Source organism: Solanum tuberosum, unplaced genomic scaffold (genome assembly GCF_000226075.1).
Source record: "Solanum tuberosum cultivar DM 1-3 516 R44 unplaced genomic scaffold, SolTub_3.0 scf00060, whole genome shotgun sequence".
Taxonomy (NCBI): domain Eukaryota; kingdom Viridiplantae; phylum Streptophyta; class Magnoliopsida; order Solanales; family Solanaceae; genus Solanum; species Solanum tuberosum.
This window is the reverse complement of record NW_006238985.1, coordinates 2,052,652-2,059,383: the sequence shown is the minus strand read 5'-3', so window position 1 is coordinate 2,059,383 and position 6,732 is coordinate 2,052,652.

Genomic DNA, 6,732 nt, shown 5'->3' with positions numbered 1-6,732 from the left:
TAGTAGACCAAGCCATCTTTTCACTTCAAAATAGATTTGAACAATTTGAAGTATATGAAAATATTTTTGGTTTTCTATTTAGTGGGAAGAAATTGAGATCATTTGATGATGAAAATTTTAAAAAAATATTGTCTTAATCTTGAATGTTCCTTAAAACATAATACTCACTCCGATATTGACGGTTTAGACTTATTTTCTGAATTAAAAGTGTTAAGGGAAATCATAAAAGTAGAAGACAATACTCTAATTGAGATACTCAATCAAATAAAAAGACTTTATTCTTTTCCAAATGCTTACATTGCTTATCGAATAATGTTAACAATTCCCGTAATAGTTGTCTCAACTGAAAGAAGTTTTTAAAAATTAAAAATAATAAAATCTTATTTAAGATCGACAATGTCTCAAGAAAGATTAAGTGGTTTGGCTATATTATCGATTGAAAAAGAATTACTAGAAGATATTGACTACACAAAAATTATTAACAAGTTTGCATCTAAAAAAAATAGAAAAATAGATTTAAAATAAAAATATTTTTATAATTTTTTTAAGGCCTCTAGTTTGAGTTTGGCCTTAGGCCACCATCGGGTTTGAGCCGCCCCTGTAGCAAATGACCTACTTATAGCTTATCAACAAGTCAAACAATATTGATAGGGGTGTCTTGCCTAACATAATTAGCCCAACATAATAATAATGGGCAGACTAAAAATTTACACCGTCATTGCATGTTTGTTTTGTGCACTGGCATAACAAAATTCGCATTGGCTTGCTCAGATGAGTTGCTCTTGTCTTTGTAAGCATATTTAGGTGATTATATTTTACCTTTTCACTATCAATGAGTAGGCAACTTTGGATGCAACTTTGGAAATTTATGGAGATCTGCGTACCGCCCCGCGAAGAGCTACATTAAATTCCAGCAGCTCCGAGGGCGAGGCAGATTCGGGTAGCGTTTCAGCGGGTCTCCAACAGCATATCTATTATTTTCCAGCTTTCGGAAAGGACTTGTAGACCTTTGAGGAGCATGTACAAGCCATGACTTTAAGTCAAAAAAGGGGCCCGCCGAAGGGACAAGAGTGCCCCAATTCAAGGAACACTCCACCTTGACCCACAAAACCTTTGACTTTGTAAAGACATGTTGTAGTCCATTATTTTTGGGGAACTTGTCCCCCAACGTTTTAGCTTTGTTTTTCAGCCTTTAGACATATATTGTAGTGGTTCATTTTTATGTAGAACACTTGGAAAAATATCAAGAAAATTGGCACTTGCCTCCCAAAGTTTGCTTCTTTTTTATTGCTTTCTCGTTGGCTATTTTGTGGACTGTTTCAAGACAAATTGCTGCTGCACGTTTGAGTGCTTGTTTGTGTTAGGACTGAGCATCCGAAGAGCTGTGCAAGCCTTCATTTGTTGTCCCACGAGACCTCAAAAAATAGGCCCGTGACAAGTGGTATCAGAGCAACGGTTAGAGCATGACGTCGAAGTCTCAACGCAACGAAGAAGAAGAGCAGGAAGCCCGGAGAGACACTGCCAGGAAACGTGACAAGAGCAGGGTAAGAGAATCTTCTTTTAACCCTCCTGTTTGTGGCAGGAGCCATGGGGAAGAAAAAGAAGTTTCCGATACCAGCCAACTCGACGAGAAGATCCTCGGAGTTGAGGCTGGTTTGTCGGCCTTGAATAGGCTACTTGTGGTTTTCGAAAACAATTTCACTTCTCTTGAAACGGTTGCTCTTGAAGGCCTCGATGAGGTGAAAAGTAACCTTGAAGAGCTTGAAGAGGTTAACAAGGAAGGACTGACCAACCTCGAACTCAAGCTCACCGAAGCTCTCTCCCCTCTTCACCGAGAGTTCGAGACTTTAAAAAGGCAGGTTGATGAGACTGCCACTGCGGGAGTTGTTGGTCCCGTTATCGTACGTGAAACTCGTATTGAAGCTCCTAAGCCAAAAGAGTTTCGTGGGGAAAGAAATGCCCAAGATGTTGAGAATTTCTTGTGGCAAATAGATGCTTATTTTGAGCATGTTTGCATGACTAGCGAAGCTGCCAAAATCTAGACAGCAGCTATGTATTTGAGCGACACTGCTATGCTGTGGTGGCGAAGGAAGAAGGCAGACATGGAGAGAGGGGTTTGCACCATCGAAGACTGGGAGCAGTTCAAAGAAGAGCTAAAGCGACAATTCTACCCTCAAAACGTAGTGCATGAAGCTCGTCGGAAGTTGAGGGAACTGAAGCAAACGTCTTCCATTCGTGACTATGTGAAATAGTTCACGAGACTCACTCTCCAAATTCCGACCCTGACCAGTGAGGACTTGTTGTTTTACTTCTTGGATGGCCTCCAAAACTGGGCCAAACAAGAACATCAAAGGCGACAAGTTCGTGACGTTGATGAGGCGATTACAATGGCGGAATCACTCACTGATTTTCGGGCAGAAGCAGCGAAGGGGAGGGACAATCGGAGCAGAAATGTTCCTCCCAAGGGGGATAGCAGTCGGAAAAAGAACAAGACAGCTCCCAACCGAGGTAGCGATACAAGAGATAACAATCGTAACCAACCCTCTAATTTCCGCAAAAACTATGAGGATCGTAAGAAAGGCGCTCCACATCGAGAGGGTTGTTATATTTGTGGTGAGACTACTCACGCTGCCCGTTATTGTCCGTCATTGAGTAAATTGAGTGCTATGGTTGCTGCCCAAAAGCAGCAAGAGCAAACTGCCGCGCAAACTGGAGGACCATTCGGGGAGCAATCTGGGCAGATTGGTGGGACGGACCGGAACAAGAACGTTGCTATGGGAATGTTTAACCACATGGCGTTGTTTAATCACATGACACTTGTTGCGTTGGCTGCCTAGCCGATTAGTGTAAGGCCACGCCAATCATTGTTTGTCAATGCCAAGTTGAATGGTAAAAACGTTAGAATTATGGTGGACACCGGTGAAACTCACAATTTTGTAACGAAGGAAAGGGCCACAAACCTTTGTTTGAATTATGTTGCTAGTGACACAATGCTGAAAACTGTCAACGCCCTCCCCACGACAGTTCATGGCTTCGCTCCTAAAGTCCCCATCGATTTAGGAGGGTGGAAGGGGTTGACGGACTTCACCATAGCGCCCATGGATGTGTTTGACATTATTTTGGGGCTGGACTTTTGGTCTGAGGTTAATGCGTTTATTTCGCAGCGCCTCAACCAACTTCACATCAGCGATGCCGGAGGGTATTGTGTGGTACCCCTTATTCATGTGCCACAAAATGGAGTGCACTTGTCCGCCATGCAGCTTGTTAAAGGCTTCAAGAGAGGGGAACCAACCTTCTTTGCTGCCCTTGTTGGAGGTGTCGGAGACTCGATTGAGGTAGCAGCCTTGCCTCACTGTATTGAGCAAGTCCTTTTTGATAATATGGACGTGATGCCGGAAGAACTTCCCCAACGATTGTCACCACAAAGGGAAGTTGATCACCAAATTGAACTGGTGCCCGAGGCAAAGCCACCTTTCATGACGCCTTATCGTATGGCGCCCCCGGAGCTGGAGGAACTGAGGAAGCAGCTCAAGGAGTTGCTGGACGCGGGACATATTAAGCCTTCTAAGGCGCCTTTTGGTGCGCCTGTTTTGTTCCAAAAGAAGAAGGAAGGGACACTACGTTTGTGTATTGATTACCGGGTCCTCAACAAGGTCATGGTGAAGAACAAGTATCTTATTCCGTTGATTGCAGATTTATTTGATCGTTTGGGACATGCCAAGGTGTTCACAAAGATGGACTTGAAGAAGGGGTATTATCAAGTCCGAATTGCCGAGGGTGACGAACCAAAGACAACTTGTGTCACTCGATATGGTGCTTTTGAGTGGTTGGTCATGCCTTTCGGCTTGACAAACGCACCCGCCACATTTTGTACATTGATGAACAAGCTGTTCCATCCCTTTTTGGATCAGTTTGTGGTCATCTATCTAGACGATATTGTCGTTTACAGTAACAGCATAGAGGAACATGTTGAGCATTTGTGCAAAGTGTTCAAGGTATTGCGTGATAACGATTTGTGTGTGAACCGGGAGAAATGCAGTTTCGCCCAGCCCACTGTCCAGTTCCTCGGGCACACGATCAGCCATGACGAAATAAGGATGGACAGTGATAAGGTTGAGGCAATACGAGACTGGGAGGCCTCAACGAAGGTACCAGAATTGCGGTCCTTCCTTGGCCTCGCCAATTACTATCGGCGCTTCATATTTGGCTATTCTGCCATTGCTACTCCACTCATCGACTTGCTGTAAAAGAGTCGTGAGTGGGAGTGGACTGACTTGTGTCGAACTGCCTTTAAAAACCTTAAGGCAGCCATCATCGATGAGCCGGTTTTGGCGCTGCCAGATTTCACTAAGGCGTTTGAAATTCACACCGACGCGTCTGATTTTGCTATTGGTGGTGTCCTAATGCAAGAGGGCCACCCGATAGCGTTTGAGAGCAGAAAATTGAATGATGCGGAACGATGCTATTCTGCCCATGAGAGGGAGATGACGGCTGTGGTCCATTGCTTACGGACTTGGCGTCATTATGTATTGGGTGCTCATTTTGTTGTTAAGACGGACAACGTCGCGACGACTTATTTTCAGTCCCAAAAGAAGCTGACTGCCAAGCAAGCCCGTTGGCAAGACTTTTTGGCTGAATTTAATTTCACGTTTGAGTACAAGCCGGGGAAGGCTAATGTTGTAGCCGACGCGCTCAGTCGCAAGGCTACCCTTGCTGCAATTATCAGTTCGACATGCAGCAGTGTTATTGATGATATTAAAGAGGGGATGCAGCATGATCCCGTGGCAAAACAACTTCTCGTTTTGGCCCAACAAGGCAAGACGAAGAAGTTTTGGGAGGAGAATGGCTTGTTGTACACCACAAGAAGATGTGTGTATGTGCCGAAGTGGGCTAGTCTTCGGCGTACTTTAACCAAAGAGGGTCATGATACAATGTGGGCTGGTCACCCGGGGCAGAAGAGAACGTTAGCGTTGCTGGAATCTTCTTATTATTGGCCTCGAATGCGAGATGACATTGAGGTCTACGTGCATACTTGCCTCGTTTGTCAACAAGACAAAGTTGAACGAAGGCGCCGGGCGGACTGCTTGAGCCACTGCCCATTGCTGAGAAACCATGGGACAGCGTCACCATGGACTTCATCACTTGCTTGCCGAATTCGGAGGGGTTCGGGACCAGTGGCGGATGCAGGATTTCCATCGAGGGGGTTCAAAAAGATAAGTAAGCACACTATTAGTATCCATATAAACGGGGTGGGCGGAGCGGGTCAAATATAAATGGGTCGGATCAGATATAAGCAACTAAAAAAATATTCAACTCTATCTCAACACAACAATAAAATCGAGTAAGTATATGTTTGATATAACATTAAAATAAGTATGAGAGAATGTATTTTTTAAAACTATATGGGTCTTGTCTCTGGTCATTGTTGTATATAAACGTTATTTAATTTTTGAAACTAAGGAATACTTCTAAATCCAATCATATTGTAGCAATAAAATTCGCGTTCGCGACAATTGTATTTATTTATAAATTTTAAATGATTACTCTTATTTGTTTAATCTTACTTATAATTATTTTATTCCTTAATCAAATATAAATTAAACGTTTGACTTAAAATGAGAATGGGAGAATGTATTTTTAATTTTAATTATGAAAACAACGTTATAAGTTTTACTTAATTTTATAAAAATGGAAAATAAATTTATTTTTTAATATCTAATAAAATAGTATAAATCTCAAAAATATGGGGAAAAACGTTGTTACAGGGAGTCGAACCCGCGACCCAACACTTATATTGTGAATTCTTGAACCCCCTTCACTACTGAGCCAATACCTTAGCTTATGTTCAGGGGGTTCATCACTTGGTATATACATATAAATCAAAAAATTGATCCTATATATACCGTGTAATTTTTCCAACGAAGGGGGTTCAGATGAACCCCCTTGGATCCATGTAGATCCGCCCATGTTCGGGACTATCATGGTTGTAGTTGATTGCTTCTCAAAATACGCTACCTTCACAGTCACGACGGCCAGCTGCAAAGCCAAGGAGGCAGCCCGTATATTCTTGAGAGATATTGTGAAGCATTGGGGTATACCCAAGCACATTATTAGTGATCGAGATCCTTGATTCACTGGTGCGTTTTGGAGGGAGTTATTCAGCTTACTCGGGTTGGAGTTACATTTTTCGACCAGCTTTCACCCCCAAACGGACGGACAGACGGAGCGGATCAACGCACTCTTGGAGTGCTATTTGCGGCACTATGTCAGTGCCAATCAGAAGGACTGGGCAAAGTTGCTAGACACTGCCCAGTTCTACTATAATTTACAGCGGAGTGAGGCGACGGGAAGAAGTCCATTCGAGTTGGCTACTGGGCAGCTGTCACGACCCGAGAGCACCCCCTAGTCGTAACCGGCGTACTCGACCTCTCAGAGGTCTAATACAAGCCTCTTAGCATTCATTCATCGCATAAAACTAAAAACCATAATGAATTAAAAAAACTTTCTTTACAAAGAAAACTTTCATTAAAATAGTAAGCGGAAGACTTCTAGACTTTATACACTTATATCTCAAACCATCTAATACTTTGAATACAACATTGGGATTAAGCCCATACAAAACTTAAGCAAATACTAGAAAGACATTAAAAAAGGGACATGTAGGGTATTGTCCTCGAATCTATGAGGACTCACCAAATCTTCATCTTCAACACTTAGAAACCTATCAAGTAG